Source organism: Ammospiza caudacuta, chromosome 3 (assembly GCF_027887145.1).
Source record: "Ammospiza caudacuta isolate bAmmCau1 chromosome 3, bAmmCau1.pri, whole genome shotgun sequence".
NCBI lineage: Eukaryota > Metazoa > Chordata > Aves > Passeriformes > Passerellidae > Ammospiza > Ammospiza caudacuta.
Window position 1 is genome coordinate 85,640,045 of NC_080595.1, and position 15,702 is coordinate 85,655,746.

At 36.8% G+C, this 15,702-nt stretch overlaps 1 protein-coding gene across 2 annotated transcripts in view; it reads left to right on the top strand.

Moving 5' to 3' along the window:
- Window positions 1–15,702, top strand: part of EIPR1 (EARP complex and GARP complex interacting protein 1) — a 71,632-nt gene that overhangs the window by 14,418 nt on the left and 41,512 nt on the right. The window lies entirely within an intron of this gene.

The following is a 15,702-nucleotide window of genomic DNA, read 5'->3' on the forward strand; positions in this document are numbered from 1 at the left end:
TGTAGTGATGTGTGTTCCTGCTGTTCAGCCTTCTGATTATATTAAGGAGAGGATTCCAGGATTGCCTAGTTCTCCTGAGTCTTTTAGATTGAAAGAAAACTGCTAAAATTTGAATTTATTTCGCAAATCTTAGGTGATTTTTTTAAAACCAATGATAGTAGATAAGTTAAGTAAGTTTTTCCATTGAAATGATTTTGGGCATTTTGAGACCCTTTCTGTGATATTTCCAATTTCCTTTATTTGACCTCATAAATCACATGAATGTTTTCTATTCCAGATTATTTGTGTTCTAGATTTAGTTTATCTGATTTCTTAATATTAAGCTCTGTTGTTTAGTCTTCATGCATCTTACTTTAGAATTATCAGCCATTAACTTTCTGCAGAAAACAAGTTCTCATTCTCAAATGGTGATTACTTACTCTAAATAGCAGTGTATAGAACTGAGAGCACACAGTGTGGAGCTCTGTAATAAGGAATTCTGAGTTCAGCAGACAACTTATTTCAAGTAGTAATGCAACCAAATTAAGCAATCGAAACCTTTACAACTCTTAATGTGTTGCATTTCTTTGTTGTTTTAAAAAGACTCAACTAATTTTCTCATTGAACTACAAGTCAAATGAGATGATGCTTTCAGCAGTAGCTGTAAGTATTGTGCCCCTCTCTTGTGTCTGGGCCCAGCACTTCTGTCAAGACTTGAACGTTATTGAAACTGGGAGATTGAAGAAATGTGAGATGTGTCCACTATTAATAGCTGTTTTTTGAAGTTGCTTAAAGAAGTGATAAAATGTAGCATTGAAGAGAAGACAATTACATACATTTTCCATTTCCTAGCTCACTGGATAAGGTAATGGAATAGGGTGAAATTTCCTCTTCTATATTGGGAAAGATACAGAGTTTTCTTTTACTCTTGCATATTTGCAAAGAGTTATCATAACTGATGTATTAAAAAAAAGATGTTGTAGGTGCAAATAGGTGTCCTGATTTTGATTTTTGTTAGGAGGAATTTGCCTTTTATATAGGAAGTTTGGGGAATATGAATTTCTTTTTGCAAATGCAGTGAAAATCTTTCCATGTTATCCAGTTGTTATCATCCCCTGTTATGTTATTGAGACATTGAGACTCTTATTTATTTTTTACTTGACTGCTTGATAGTTAATACTACTGGCTGAAAGTCACAGATGACACCAGCAATCTTGCTCTATGTTTTGAAATACAAATGATGTGCTGGTTTGCTTCTCTTTTTTCATGAGGGAATAAATCTTAGCAAAATAATGTAATATGCAAAGCTTTTTGATAATTTCTTCTGACTGCTCAGAATTCTGCATGGGAGATGGGTGAGTGCATTCAGCTGGTAACAGTGGATTTTCTCTGGGGTTAAGGTCCATACATAAAGTTTAAGCCATCTCTATCTTTGAGAAGAGTGCTGGTGTAATGATGCTCGGAAGTTTTTACAACTCTGGTTGAGAGATGCCTTGAATTGATATACCGGAAGTCTTAATCAAAACTCTAAAAATCCTCTTATATGGGGAAGTTCCTACATTTGATTTGGTTTTGTTGTTCCTGTTTTGTTTTTGTTTTTGTTTTTTTTTTTTTTTTTTTTTTTAATTTCAAAGACAGTATTTTAACTGCTACTAAAAAATCCCACACCATCATGCTTAGATCTGAAGGTTTTTCCCATGTGTGTGGATATGTAAATGTGTATGGGTTGTTTTCTCCTGAAACATATGAGTAGGAAACCTCATTCAGAAGTAGAAACAATCTAGCCTTGTCACTCTCTGGGAGCATGATTTTTTTTTTCCTCCTGCCTTCATGGATATGTGAAATACTTTTACTTGTCCTTGACTTATAAGAGAAAGAGGCATAAAGAGGTAGAACTTAAAATGTATTTATTATTTATTACACCTAATGAAGAACAAAGTCATATACTTGTGAGTCATAATGGCTATGCTTCTATGTCAATAAAAAATAATTTTCTTGTTGTCCACTAAATTATTTTCTTTAAGTGCTTACTCTTGATAAAATGAGATTTTTTGCCCCTAAATGACTAAACTTGCAGCAACCATAATTCAGTCATTGTTTTGAGATAAACTTTTGCTTTTAGAAGCTCTCAGCAAAATATGTCCAAAGTGCCAAGTATACAAGTATAGCACATTTCCATGACTGGATGCAGACTGTTCGCTCATATTTTTGGCTTTACTGCCTTTTTACATGAAGTCCATCAGAATATTTACTGACATTGATTCTACGTATCTTTAAACTCTATGATTTCAAGAAAAGAATGTCCCCCTAAAAAGTAAAAATAAGATGGCTCATCTTCTTGTTCACAAGAAGTCACAGGAAAATTTAAATCCTTGCTGAATATGTAATTTGGGAACTATATCCTCTAAACAGTGAAGTTAAATAAAGGGGTGCTCTGTATTCTTTGTTCAAGATATTTTACTAGAGTATCAATGTGTAACTAGGTTTTAAAAAAGAAAATACCGTCCTGACTCTAAGGGCAAAATGAAGGAAACAGCCTTTTTTTGTTAGCATCAGTATTTACAACTTTGTCTAATTTTGACATTGAAAACATACAAGGCTTTATTAATGATGCATTCTCAATTATGGCATTAACATAACTATGACATTAACTCAATTATGACATTAACATAATTGTTCCAGTAGCATTGGAACAATTGTGTCTTTGGATATTAACCAGAAATTCCATTTTCTAGGATGTTTTGTCTTAATGTAAAGAAAAAATTGTGGAACTGTCTCCCCTCATGCCCCTCCTCATGCACACACTTCAGAAATACTGACCTAATCACATAATTACAAAGGGAGAACTTATTAGACTCAGTTCCTGCCTCAATTGTAGTGGTTCCCACCCTCACTGATCATGAATATGCCACTTAGGAAATTTTATACTGTTATGACTGATATTATAGGAAGATGATTTTATTCTCAAGTGTTAGGCTTACTAGTTATGTATAATCTTGTCCAACCCCCAGAAAAGATCAGGAATTTGCTATGCTGGTAGCACAGCAGTTGCCTGTGCTACACATTTCTAACTCACTCACCAATATTTTGTGCTAGAAATGTATTAAGACCATCCTGGTGTAACTGACATCGCTCAGAGACAGAATGTGTCTTCAGGAGGCACTGAGAAGTAGCTCCTCTTTTTGCAAATGTGTTTGGCAGCTAATTGATGTTGTGAGAATTAGCAATGTTATATTTTATCACAGATTCCCTAGGTGAAGAGAGAAAGTGTGTAAATATATGAAAGAAACTAAGTATAAGAGGAGAGAAGAAGGATTATAGTCTGAATATCTCAGGGGCAGGGGAAGAAGGCTTTGTAAAATTAATATCTGAGGTATCCAGAAGAACTCAAACACTATTAGTTTCGTGACATGTTGATGCATCATTTTTCTCTTCTACTACAGCAGATCAACTGACTTAAAACAGGGGCGTGGTGTTATTGGTTTTTTTTCCCTCTTGAAGAGAATAAATTGTTACTGACAGCTTTAAAATAGGTAAAAATCAAGGGGAGAAATCAGTTTGGTAGTCTTCTTGCTTTAGAAGTTATATTAGATTGTTAAAGTTCAGTATGAGACAGATCAGGTCTTAAAAAAACTAAAAGGTTGGATTATTGAGAGAACAGTATAATTAAGGGATGTTGTTTGGGTGATGACAATAAAAGTGACTATAAGATAAAGTGCTACAGTTGCATTGTAATTTGTTTAATGCCTAATCCCTGAAAATTTACATGTGCTTATTTGCCTATGATACTTACTAATATTCTAAAGTTATGTTCAGCAAAGCTGAAATCATATCATTTGCTTTACAGTAGCCCAGAATTAAAATGGAGGATGCTGCATTTAGTGGAAAATCTCTGTCAGAACAATTCTAGGAACTTTACACCTTTCTTCTTTTTACTGATCTGGTTAGTTGTAGTCAGTTGACTATTCTCTTTTTTATTACTTTCATTAAATTAAAATTGGACAGATTGGCACTTCTAAAAAGTGAATAAGAAAGGTGACAAAGTAATTAAGGAGATCATAGCATTTCTTAGTAGAAATCCACACTTAAATATCAGAAAAGAAGAATTATGGGGTGGGTTTGAGGGTCAAGAATGTACCCTTCAAATAATGATATGAACCAAGGAGAATGATGGTACACTAAATATAGTAAGTTTAAAAATGAACATAAATTAGTCTTCAAGAAGTTGGTAACTAACCAAGCACTGTCTTCAACTGCTAAGGGAAAAAATCATTTCACATGGGTATTCCTACTCCAGGTTTGAAAGGAGCTTGCTTCATTATTCAGAAGAGCATCCTAGCCTACTCTAGGATAATTTTTTCATTGTGAAAAGGTGAAATGACAAAACCCTGTAATTTACACTAAAAGGGAGTATCTCGGAAACTAGAACAGTAGAGACCTGACAAAGTGCTAGACTCAATTGGAAAATTATCTGTATACAGTCTCAATACTGCTCAAGTTTCAGGCTATAGGAGGGGAATTCAGAAAGCCATTTCATAGACTTTTAATAATGTTCTGAGGCAACAAGAAATGCCAACAGTCAGTGGGCTAGGGTGTGTTTAATATTTTTTGTATGTAAAGTATGTGATGGAAGCCTCAGCTCTAGAAATAGCTGAAAAAATTTGGATCCCTGCATTGATACAATGATTAATATGATGTTGGGTAATACTTGGAAATATATTGATGATGCCCATTTTGTCACTCCAGCTTGTCATATACTGTTATGAGATTTTTGAAAAGTTTCCAAGTTAGGTGGATTTGCAGTGGTGGGTGCACATTTTATGTGGGTTCAGGGGCTGGGGGAGTCATGCCTTGAATTTGCTTTGTTTAATTCAGAACTTATTTTTAATCTGTTGCCTTGTTTATACATCCCTCCCTGTCTCTCATCTGCTGTTTTGGGATGCTGTTAAAATGGAGGCAGACTACTTCCTGTGGACTTACAAAGTAAACTTCAGCTACATCATTAAAGTAATGGGGAATTCAGAGGGATTTTCTGTAAGCTGTTTAAAGAGTTCTACAGCCATTTGCCAGCAATGGATGGCTTCTTTACTAGTGAGTCTTGGATCTGGTCTCTGTGGACCAGAATACTAAGTAGAAAGTATTCATGGTGATGAATTTGGGGAAAGCTGTCAATCTAAAATAATGTTTTATAAATATAATTATGGCTTATACAGCATTATTTGCAAAATCTGAATATGGTTTTCATTATATCCTATAAGCTAGAATTAACCCCCAGATTTGTGCGTTGTTCTGAGATACAGATGAATCTATTTAGCGTGTCAGCAAAGAAACTAGTGGTTTGTTTGAATTTTGATACTGTGTAATGGCCAGCTACTTGGGTAGTTACTGTGTTCTGTTACATGTTCTACAGAAACTGAGCAATGGTAAAATTGTTTGGGAAGGGTTAAGGCAAACTGCTGGTGGCTTTGCATGACATGATGGGGAGATAAAGGGGAGGAAATAGAAAAATTATCCAGACTGAAAACTCTGCATAGGTGGAAAATAGTTTGCCTGCTGAATCTCCAGTTGGCCCTTGGTAGTGGTCTCCATTACTGCAAAGGTGAATTTTTGGGATGTGATTGCATGCAGCTACCCTGGGTGCAGGAGAAAGATGTGCTTGGAGGAGCAAGAGTGAAGGACCATGTCTCACAGCATAGTTGTGACAATTGTACTGTTGCTGTCACAGGTCTAGTAGGGGAAATGCTTGCTGAAAGACAAAGTGAGGAAATTAAGGCAATGGTACAGTTGGAGAAATAAGGAGATCCTGAGGAAGGAGATCCCAAAAACAGCTAAGGGATATGTGAAAACACAAAGAAGTGTGACGAGGTAAAATAGCTTTTGGGCAGTCAGTCAGTGGGAGGCTTGAGAAATGTTAGGGATAGCACCCTTAGGTGTTAGCAGAGATTGATGGCCATACAAAAAACTATTGTTGTGGTTAAATGTCTGCATGTTTTGGCTTTTGATTAGCATTTCCCTTGTTTTGCATTTTGTTTCTTCTTTATCTGTGGCAACTTCTGCTATTTTCCTGGATTTCTTCCTTTCTGTAGCATTTACTGAAAGGATTGGTGAAATAATTTGCCAAGATGTTAGATCCATATTGTTGGGTTTAACTTGTAGTTTTCTTGCTGTTAGATGAACAGTGGTCTAGACGCTTCAGCTTCTCTTTAGCTGTTTTAAACTGTGCCAGCAAACTAAACAGAATGGTTATGCTGATTGTATGCAATTGTAAATTGGTTTGCAAGGGTATTTTCATGACCACAAGAGTACTTTTATGTTGAAAACATGAATTGAAAAACTGAAAATTACTATGTCACAGTATAGGTGATAAAAACAACAGCATTCAAGTCTGATGTTTGGAATGATTTACTCTAATGATGTCAGGTAGGGTGGAAGCTGATGTGAAAAGTGTGTGTGTGAGCTGTATCAACACTGAAAACAATTTAAGAAAACAAGCCTTACCTGCTAGTTTGTGAGGGATAGAACCTGCTGGCTGTGCAAGTCTTAATGTTGAATAATCAGGTTTTGCTATCAATTAGCTGCATGTTTGTTGGGTTTTTTTTTTTTGTTTTGTTTTTGTTTGATTGGTTGGTTGGCTGTTTTTTTACAGCAATATTGCTATAATGAAAAATTTTGCTGGAAATTGTAACCTGTAGAGTAAAATAAATAATCTCAGGATATTAGACTATTGTAAGGTTATATATGTATTCTAATAACTTGGAGCCATGGCATATGCATCAATACATGTATAACCTTACAGTAGGGCCATGGCATTGATCTAGGGGCTGACTTGCAGTAGAGCCTACTGCTGAACTGTGAGGGTGCTCCCTGAGCAGTTTTGGTGTGGGCCAAGTTACAGACAATGATGCCCAGAATGTAGTCCAAGAAATTCATGAGTAGCTGGAGTGTAGCCTCCTTCTTTTAACTTAGCCTCCAAAAATTTTCATTTGATTGTGCTTTCTGGCCTCAGGGCTGGAGACTTGTACCTGACATTATTTTAAGCAAGTTGCCAAAAAAATAAATACCTGTCATAGTTTTCCGTTGCAGACTTCTATAAAATAGAGACTGTTTTCGAGAATGTATTGAAGAGAAACATGCAAGTACTTCAGAAATTAGGTGAAAGATGTGATAAAGGTGTATATTAAATAAATTATGGTATGAAGATCTGGTCAAGAATTTCTGTTCTGCTGATCTCAATAATGGGCTGATCCTGTTGTGTGGCTTATTCCACAAAATTCAGTAATTGTTTTAGAGATAATTTCAGCCTTCTAGAGAAGAGGATATTTTGGAACAGTTATCCTTTTTTGTATAGCATTTTTATGGTGTCTGGTGCTCGGGGTGGTTTTGTTGTGATAAAGATTAGTAGGTGTTGTGGAGGTTCTTAAAGAATCTTCATGAATTAAAGTGAAAGCTTCATGCTGCTCAATTTGAAGAGAATGTTTAATTACTGGGTATTAGGTGCATGCACTCATTGAGGCAAAATTTCTAGCAATGATAATTTTCTAGCAATGATAATTGCCTTAATTCATACTAGTTCATTCTTCTGAAGAAGGCACTTCTTTTCTATCTGCTTTCAGGTACCAAATGCTGAATCAGATCATGAGCTGGAGTTGTTTGCCAGCTTGGTGATTTCTGAGTTCATAGAAAGGCTTATCAGGTTTTCATGGGGCTGTGAAACAATCACTTCTCTTTTATTCTCAGTGCCCTTTGTAAGGATGCTGATGGTTTGCTGACTTCCTCATCTACTGCTGCACACAAGGCCCAGAAAACTGTCAGTCTTGATACAAAGAGCTTTTTCCTGAACTGTTAACTACCACTTTAGAGTGGTAATTACATCATGTTGGGATGGCTTGAACTGTTTTTCTCTACATGCATTAACTAACTTTTGTAACAGAAGAGCTCATCTTTTGAGTCCTTCTATTCTCACCTTTTCCATGGTATGAAATTACCTGAAACTGTCAGGTCTGCAAGACAAGGTACTTGACACTGTTACTCTAATAACGCTTTTTGAGGAGCTAACAGTGGAATGCTTCCTCTGGTTTTAACTTTGGCCTTTCAGATAAATCTTTGTTTTAAATCCATAAGATAAAACTAGATTAATTCCTTTCCCTAGAAAGAGGTAAAACTAAATTTAAAAGCAGAATCTTTATCTAATCTAAATTTAAAAACATAATTAGTAAGTTTCTATGTTGTTGTCATCTTTTGCATTTGTACTTGCCTCTGCTTCTCCGAAGAATTCAAATTCTTATTCAAATCTATGGAAACATATGTGGAAACACATTTATTGTCCCTGTTCAAATGTATTTATAAACTCCTACAAAAATAGGTTCTGCACTTCTGTTTCATGTAGGGACATATAAGGCCACCAGAGGGCAAAAGGAAGTGAGACTGGACGAAGCTGTTAACCTGCAAATTTCCACATGCAGGCAGGCATGTGTGTGCACACATCCTGGTTTTCACTTGGATTTTTTCAAACAAGATAGGTGCCCTGGTGCAGTGGTTATATAGCTTGCTTTTCTGGATTCAGAGCATGCAAACACAAAACTGTGTATTTAATTTTGTTGAAAATAATTTGCCTTTAAAATCCATTATTTCAAAACAATAAATCTACAATGAGTTATGGCTGCCTGGTGCATTGCACTTACACCCAGTGAACTCGTGTATTAAAAAAAAAAACTTTCTGTAGAGAAAATTGATGAGTAAGGATACTGGAAATAATGCTGCTGGTGATGCTTCATCTGCTTCGTATTGAAGACAGCAGGTGACACTTTTGCCTTGCTGTAATGAAAGCACTCTGTGTAGGGAAATCATGGGTACAGCCATGGGATATGCTACAGTCATTAAAATGGGCATGGAAGTGGAATGTGTCTTTAAGTATTCCCTCTTCTCAGCAGTAGTGGTAGGATGTACAGAAGATTTATTCCCATGGTTTGAAGGAAGAAATAAATGTCCTAATGTTCTAATGTTGTTTTAGTGTTTTTTTCTTCCTAGGAATTCTAGCTGTTATATGTAATTTGAGTGTTTCTTTACAAGTAGTTTTCAGTAAGCTTTTAAATGAAATGGTTGCCTGTCTGATCCACGTGATGAAAAAAGCTACACAAGTGATGAACAGCTTGAGAAATTGTTCCATGTTTGTCGCAGACATTTCTCCACAGAAATCCTTTATTTTGGATTTCTGTGTCTTCGGGAGGCCAGAGGCCTCCAAAGACAAGGTAAACAATTATTATCAGCTGCTGGGGAATGCAACGGGGGCACCTATTTTGATTGGTGATTGGTTCATGTTTTATGTTTATAATTAAGGGCCAATCACCAGTGCAAGCCAGGGGACTGAGTCCTTGGCCACAGCTTTGTTGTGAATTCTTTTCTATCTCTTCCTAGCTAGCCTAGCTGCTCTGCAAAACCTCTCTCTATATTCTATTAGTATAACTATAATGTATTATATCATATATTAATAAATTCAGCCTTCTGATTCAAGAAACAAGATTCACAGTCTCTCTCTCACCAGCTGCACCCACTCAGGCACGGTAATACATGTTAATTCTGTTCAAATTTGAAGGCCTCTGTGCCTATATGTGCATTGAGTTTTGTCCAGGTGAGAGGTAACGTAGCTGTCCTATCATAGTCTGTGCTGTAATCTCACTTGCAGGTAAGAGTGCTGTAGGTAGCTCAGTAGTGCCTCAGCCAGTGTGCAGGAGCAGATGCAGAGTGAAAAGTTCAAGAGCTGGGGGACCATGGACCATGTATAATATAATTAACTTGAAGCACAGATCCTTGTTATCCTTTGATTTAGGATCTCATCTTTATTTGACAGTGATTATCAGGATAATTGCAACATTTTTTGTATGAAGCAAAAGAAAATGAGTGTCAGAAGAGGGAGGAGAGAAAATGACAGAAATTCAAGTATAACAGAATGGTCATGATATTGAAAAGAGTGCTTTAAATGCAGAAAGTGGATAAAATGCTTCTGAATTAGTGCTGTCATTGAGGGATAATCTCTTGAATTACCAGACTGCTCTCACTTTCACTGTTAGAAGGTTTAATTCTCTTCCCCTTTTTAAATTATTTTTTCACTTAGAACAAAAGAAGTGTTTTTCTCTCTCTAATTCAAAATAGTTTTTAAACTCTATTTTCAAATATTGATATCCACTAATATAGAAGACTGCAAGAGAATGTGGTTTTTTGCCATCTCCAGTCAATGCTATTGTTACAGTAAATAACATTTTGCAGAAACATGTAAATTCTTAGAGTTTGTGTTTAGGCATCCTTGTGCAACGATTTTGTTGCATAAGTGAAAGTTAAACTGGCCTCATAAATATGTTGGCCATTCCTCAGTTCTTGTGGATGGGTTGCTAGGATCCAATTTCTTTAAATATTCCCAAACTTGACTTTTCCACTGGTCTTGGCAGCCTGGGATCCCTCAGTCCTGAGGATAGCAAAGACCTGTCTGCTAGACACGGAACTTATTAGTCCTCTACAAGGACAAAGGAAACTCCTTCTCATTGTCAGAAGATGGTGTTATCCTTTGCTTCATCCTTCTAGCAGACACCAGCTGCATTTTGCCACTTTGGTCTACATTCTAATCCTAAACCATAATCTCTCATTTGAGCTGGCAGCTCCATGCACTCTAGCTGCTGACGTTTATAAAGGGTGATTGTCCCCTCTCAGCTTCCTGATCCATCCCTCCTAAAGATCCATACCTCCAATCCCAGTGAGATTGTACACACCACTAAGACTCTGTATTTGATATAAACATAAGGGGTACTTGGTCAAAGGAATTGTATCACGTCCCTGAGCTAAAGGTTTGACTGCCAAGGTATTTCTGGGTTTGTATCTCTTTGGTTATGTTTTCATAATTGCTTTTCTTAGATTATAAGCCTTTTAGGAAGGAGCTATATATCTTTCTCCACTTGAGTTCAATAAAAAAATGCCATGGGATGTCTCTCCTGTGAGTGTATCTGAGGTGTAAACAAATGAGAACTACATAGTTATTAGCAGCCAACTAATAACACGATGTGTTTGTTTGAATGCCCCAAGCTGAGACAACTACTGACTAGAGCAGGGCAATATTTAGGCTTTTTCTTTGGACTTTTTGGATGTGCTAGTTGTTGATACCTTGAACTAAGAAAAATCCCAACCACAACTTAGTCTTCTTGTATTAGTAAAAATACCTTTCTTATTGTAGCACTGGTAACTGTCCTAATGAACAGAAAACTGAGTGTATCTCAAAATAATGTATCTAGCTAGTAGTTGTTTGTAATTATTTTCTTCCACTAATTACTTTTCTTTGATATGTGAGCACATCTGGAAGCTAGATACCCAAATTGTCTAGTTAATGTAAAGATACAAGCAGATTATGATCTAAGCTTTGAATCTTAGGTTATTGCTGGGAGAAATTTTCTGTGTGCTGATTGTGGCCACACATCTGGATTTCCATTGAGGGGAATTACCAAGTGGAGACCATGGAAGGCTGATGTAAGGGGTGGTGAACCTGCCTTTTCCAATTCAGCTAGTGGTTAGAACTTGGTTTGTCAAGCTTGAGGCAGCCAGGTAAACTGCTCGTATTGGATGGAGTGGCATTTGTCCTGCTTGAGGCAGACTTACTGCAAAAGTTGTATTTGTCTTTGGAACTCCTAAGGAGTAAAATGGGAATGCTTGAGGTTATATAGATGTACTCTTGAATATGTGACTGTGCCCAGTTCAGCAGGGGGATGAGTGATCTGCAGTTCGCATCAACTCGTTAAGGAGTACAGTTTTTAAGACTTTGAAATATCAAGTGGGAATTTAAATGTATTGGTTTCCTTTCACCTTATCTCACTGACAGCTGCCGTGTACCTCCATGAGTGTTGTGTGTGTAAAAGTAGAAATGTGGACAACGCTGTTCAGCTCTGCTCGCCTTTGTGATGATAGAAGCCAACATGTAAATATCCCTCATTAACTTTTATTGGTGTACTGTGCAGCTTTCTTCAGCACAGTGTTAAATCTCACAAATTATTTTATATGGCTAGCCTATGCCTTTCTGCTTGTGCGGGTCTCACTGTTTTTGCAGGTTTTACATTATTGCGCCCAAATGCTGCCTGAAGAGCAGAGTTCAGCTCACTGGTATAGTGATGGTTGCAGTTCTTTGCTTGGGCTGTCCCCATATGGCACAGTTCCCAAAGTGCCATCAGTAAATTTTGACCTCCCTCAAACACATGTATGTCTGCAGAGTATATCAGCAAAAACGATCTGTGCTGAAACATTGTCTCAAATCACCTTGGGATAGCATAAGAAGCATCAGACTATTAAAAAGTGCAATTATGCCTTTTCCAATTTGGCTGCCTGCTTTCTGCACACTGTCTCCTGTTCTTCCATAGAAAATGATGGGTTTACCTGTCTCTCCATGTCATACCCCGTGCCTTTGCACACTCTTAGATCGTTCTAGTTGCATTAGTGTGCAGCAGGTGAGGTTTTTAAAACTTCCTTGGACATCTGTGTATACAATGCAAACATATATTACTGTTAGGATAAAGAGTGAGCTGCTGTGTTTCCATGTTTTGTGGGTTTGTTTCATTTTTATTTTGTTTTGCTTGGTGGGTTTTTTTGAAAATCAATGTCTGGTTTTTGGTAGCTGAAAAGTGCATTTAAATTATGGAAAGAAAAATTAAACTCCTTGTGGCTCGTTATTCCTGCATATATCTCACCCTCTGTATTTCAGAAAAAACGTAAAATCAAGGACTACACAGGCTTTTAGAATAAAAGATGAAGTTATTAACCCAGAAAACAAATGGTCTATTTTCCATCTTTTTTTACTTGTGAAGGACATGATGTTGAATAAACAGAATACAGTTCATTTTTTAATTAATTGATTAAAAATGCTGAAAGGCATATTATTTTTTTTAAAGAAAATATGCATACCTTGGTAATTTTGCTCTTATTTCTTAATTCTATTAAGCTTGAAGAAGCATGTTCACATTGATTGATACGGAAGAGTGCTGACTGTTTGTCAGTGGAAGGGAGGAGGGTTCTGAGCACTAGCTGCTTGTTCCTGTCATACTGAGAGCACTAATGGGCACCAGCTGGGCTGTAGCTATAGCAGCTTCACCACTTCAGCCTCGCACAGCACGAGCTGCTGTGGCAATGCTGCAGAAGGGCCTCCTGTGCAGATTTAGGAAGTACACACTTCAGTTGTTGTTCCCTGGGCAACAGAATAACTGCAGACAGCTGGCTTTGCACCACCTGAGCTGATCAAAGAGCAAACCCTGTCAGGCACTGATACTTCAGCTCCTCCAGCTTTAGTGTGAATGTCTGCAGGCAGTGATGTAGGAAGCACTGTCATTCAGGTTTCAAGGTTAAACACAGCGGAATGAAGTAGAGTGACAGCAAAAAGTAATATGAAAACATTGCTCCTGTAGATAGTGCAGTCAGGTGTGTATAGCTATTGGTGATCAAGAATTAACTTTAAAATATTAAATTACTGATGTACATATGAAATATCTTTTAGAATTATTCAGAAAGAGACTGGGAGGCTAGCAATAATTGGCTTGAATTTCGGGAGAAGGAAGAACAACCAAGGCTGATAGATCATGTTTTTCATTAAGAAAGACCATAAAGAATGATTGAACATAAAGATTAAAGTGGTATGTAAAATGATATGGCTGTGAAGAACCTATATCTGGTTTGCTGGAAGCTTCTGACAGGTCAGGACTGCAGCAGCATGGTGGGCTTTATTCAGCAAGTGATGCCAGAAGCATGAAAGGTGGATGATTGAGCAGTAGTGAACTGTAACATTGTCCAGTGTGGACTGTATAATTGGGATTAAGATCCACTTGGATATGTTGGATGAGATGGAGGGGTGGGAGGGGCAGGTGGTAATGTCTGTAAATGTCCACTGAACTCTTCTCTTGTACTTCCTTTATATTATAGTAATATCCACTTAACCCTTTGCTTAAGAGGGGTGCTAACTTCTTAAAATACTCTTTTAAATTTTGTTGTGAAATAATAATGATTATTTTTAATTACTCCTCTTAAAATAAGTTTCTCCTTTATTTTTTTCTAATATCTGTATTTACTTCAAAAGGTAGTAGCTTCCCTTTTGCTTCAGGGAGTGAACATGGGTGAAGGATAATACTGACTTTTAGTGAGTCCTAAATGTGGATCTGTCCTGAAACAGGAAGGGGAACAGATTTGGTGTGTTTCTAAATGTACTCAGTCCTCATTTGCTGAAACTGCAGAATATTGATTAGTAGCCACACTTCCATTGAGGGTTTGCTTTTTATATTCCATATATTCTTTGAATTTTTTTGTATTTCATATTTGTTTTAGTAACATTTGATGAAAGTCTCTCTAAAGTAGTTTCAGGTGGTGTTTTTGCCTTTTGTTTTGTTGGGGTTTTTTTTGTTTTGCCTTGGGGACAAATTAGACTCTGTATTTCTTGTTTGGCTCTTCTGATTTACTGCATCAGTGGTCCACATATCAGTTAGTTTCTTAGTATGTTTACTGAGGTTGCATGTTAAGTCTTTTAAAAGAACTTATTTATTACAGGGAATAAATTAAGAAGACTGTGTAAACATATTTTATTGTATCTGATGTTCAGTTGTATTCTTTGTAGTTTTGCAGTCTGTGGCATTTTCTGAAGGAATCCTTATAAGAATTCTGAATTACTTAAAATTTTAAGTTTGTCTGTCTAAGTCTGGAAACGTGCTACAGCTCACTTCTTTCATTCTGCAAGTCTTTAACTGTAGGAATTACTGATGCAAAATCAAGAGCGATGTGAAGTACATAGGCTATCCTTTCTAGCTTTAAAAACTACCAGTGCATAAAAAAATTGTAATTTTCTACAGCAGCAGGAATGACTTTCAGTGTCCTGAACAACTGTATGGCATCTGGAATCAGCATTGTTCTTATATCCACAGATTTTTATTTTTGCATCCAGCACAGAAATGATTGTGTTGTTTTTAAGGGATGTCTACTGGCTACCGTGTTCAGCAGCAGCAGCAACAGTGCCATGAATTGATTTGCTGTGCGTGATGGAACTTTATCAAGGAGTAACAACTACCTGTAGTTAACCTTACGGTGTTTGTTTTTGAACTCTGGTCAGTAACTTCTTGTTATTTTCAAATTTCAGGCAGGTATTTTTTCCCCAGGCTTATTTCTCACTCTTAATTTAAGTTGGAGCGGTTCTCCAAGAGGAACAGTGTTTGGATGAAGATATAATAACAAATGGAATCCCATCATAAATCGGATGTCCCACCAATCTACAGCTTTTGCTTTTTTTTCTGTGTTGGAAACAGCTGGTGGTATAAAGCTAAAAATTGTCATGGAAATAGTCCTCATTGAGAAGTCCTTTTGGTACTGCAGGGAAAATTGATATTAACTGACCATGTTGTGACCCTTTGCAAATTGCACACTCCTTATATAGAGGGTTTTCTGGCTTGCTCAACTTGTAAAGTTGGCACCAACAATGGCCTCATGTTCTATAGCCATGATTATCTCTTAGGCTTTGGCTGAACTCAACGAAGTTTGAACTCAGTAAAGTTTATTTCTTACATTTGATTACTGTACTCCTATTGCTACCAGTTTAATGTGTAGTTGCTTCCTAATTCAGTGCTGTCAAAGTATGGGATTACTTGTTTATTCCTTAAATTCTGTTTTGCTTGTTTGTAAGCCTGGATCATTTCAACAGAACTAGGTAGATGAAACTATGTGCAG